This window comes from Monodelphis domestica, chromosome 1 (genome assembly GCF_027887165.1).
Source record: "Monodelphis domestica isolate mMonDom1 chromosome 1, mMonDom1.pri, whole genome shotgun sequence".
NCBI classification, from domain to species: Eukaryota; Metazoa; Chordata; class Mammalia; order Didelphimorphia; family Didelphidae; genus Monodelphis; species Monodelphis domestica.
The window spans coordinates 382,831,582-382,834,012 of NC_077227.1; the positions used below are offsets into that span (position 1 = coordinate 382,831,582).

The 2,431-nt window shown below is 39.8% G+C and overlaps 1 pseudogene; it reads right to left on the minus strand.

The window, feature by feature from the left end:
• Positions 1 to 1,291: 1,291 nt before the first annotated feature.
• On the minus strand, positions 1,292 to 2,220 carry LOC100031431 (ras-related protein R-Ras2-like; annotated as a pseudogene).
• Between the last annotated feature and the right edge of the window lie 211 nt (positions 2,221 to 2,431).

Here is a 2,431-nt window from a genome sequence, read left to right on the forward strand (position 1 = left end):
CAAGCCATTTACCCTGAGACTCGATTTCTTCCTATGTAAAATGAGGGTGAGGTAGGGATGGTGGTCATTTTTGAATCAGAGGTGTCAGACAAGTAGTTTTCAAGGATCACCTATAGCCCATAATGCTCCTGAGTGTGACCTGATCTAAATTAAAATGTAATTGTGAAATACATAACAAAATGAATAAAGAGTCAATGAAACAATGATAATAATTACATTTTAAAAACCAAGGCATTATGTAGCCTGCTGGAATTCTTATATAAAGATTAATGGTTCTTGTTTCTATCTGAGTTTGACCCCACTATGCTAGATGATCTCTGAAGTTTTGTTTTGTTTTTTTCCAGTTAAGAGTTATACAGTTTAATACTTCGTGTAAATGGTCAGTCTCCAGTAAGGGCTATCAAAAGTGATTTTGGGATCTACATCCTGGAGTTGTACCTGTGACAGTACCTTGGGCAGGGATGTGATTGGCCAAAAGTGGGCCTTGCAAAAGCCCAGAAAACTACTTTTGTCAGAGTTTCTGCAGCTTCCACATTTGCTTTGTGTGTGTGTGTGTGTGTGTGTGTGTGTGTGTGTGTGTGTGTGTGTGTGAGTTAGAAGTGAACTGTGAGAATTAAATACTCATCTTTACATATATACAAGTTAAGCTGTGAAAGCATATTGGCTTACAAACATATAAAAATACTTGTTAACTAGTTCAATAAGTAAATAATGTATAAAAGTATATAGCAAAAACATTAATCATCTCTGACCCTGGAAAGATCAATTCTGCTTTTTTTATATTACATCAAACAAAAACAACTACAATTTATTTTCTTGAATCCTTTATCCAGAAATATTCGAAAAGGAAAATAGACACAAATGATAGTTTGATTCCCTCCCCCCCCCCCCAATGGCCAAGAAAGATGCCTAAGAAACTGAAATGCTTGTGTCCAGAAAGAGCCAAGGTAGTTGGTCACAGAGAATGCTATCATCATTAGCCATACAGCAACAATGACAGGAGTAATAAGAGCCCTATACCTGTTCTGGACACATAGAAAAAATTACAGTAGATGGTCGGGTGTTTCTTGCCCCTGGAAACCAGAAGGTACAGTGATCCATAAGGTCCCCAAACACCTCTTTGTTGTTAACTCATTTCAATGGGTTTAATGCTAACTGAAGTTCAAATCAGCTTTTATTCTCTTGGGCAAAAGAAAATCTATTTCACGTTTTCTCCCCAAACAAACAAACAAACAAAAAAAACACAACAAAAACTCCCTAGGTTTTGATTTAGGATGACAGTAAGTAATGTGATCTCAGAAGTTAAAAATTAATCATTTTGCATGCAATTATTTCGGCTTGGAAAACAACTGGGAATTCAAGGCTGATACATCCTCAATATGACTGTAAGCCCTTAAAGAATTGTGTGTGTATACACATATAGATATCTAGCTTTTTTTAAAAAAAAAGTAACTGGATAGTCTTAGAGAAGTAGCCTTAGTGTTTTAAGTCTGTCCAGACATGATCATAACATCATCACCACCATCACCTCCATCATCTTCCAGGCCAGGATTTAGATGGCTTCTTAAACTAAGGCTAACATGGTGATCATTTCAAGGACATGTTTGCATAAGGCTAGAGAGGTACCAAACAGGATGTAAACTGGAAGGAAAAAAGGAACAGATGAAGGTTTTTTTTTTGACAGTTGGCAGCTAAGATTCACAGGATTCTTAAAAAATGACACAATGTCAGCCTTTCTTGTCTTTCTCTTTCCTTGCTGGTTCTGGGGAAAGAGGACATTCTTGCTTTTGAAACTTCCTGATAACTGGGACAAGTTTGTAGAAAGCCTGGCCTACATTCATTCTAACTTTTGAAGATGCCTCCATGTATGTCACTTTGAGTTGTCATGCAAGTTGATCTCCTTCTTGTGTTACCTGTCTTTGATGGTCAAGATCTGCTTTATTACCAACAAAAATCATTAGAAACTCTGAGAATCTGTCTTTGAAATGTATAGATTTCTTCAAAGCTTCCTCTATCAGTGACTGAAAAAAACCCAGCAAAAAACCTTCAGTCTTCATATATTGTTCTCTCATGGCCCCAAACTCTTCTTGACCTGCAGTGTCCAGGATATCAAGCCGTGCTGCTCTATCATCTATCACACACTGTTTGGTATATGACTTTTCAATTGTTGGATCATAATCTGTGACAAAATAGGACTGGATGAACTGGATGGTAAGCTCCAACTTGCCGATGCTTCCTCCCACCACCACCAGCCCGTACTTCTCCTGCCTGGAGCTGTCCTGCCAGCACTAGTGGCATCCCACCACAGCCCTGCGCTGCCCAGCCTGGCCAGCCCCTATGGAGGTCTCGCTCCCCTGCCCACCCTTCCCAGGGGCTGAGCGCAGGCTGCGGCAGCCAGGTGGGCAGGTGACCAGGCGGAGGGGAGGCCTGG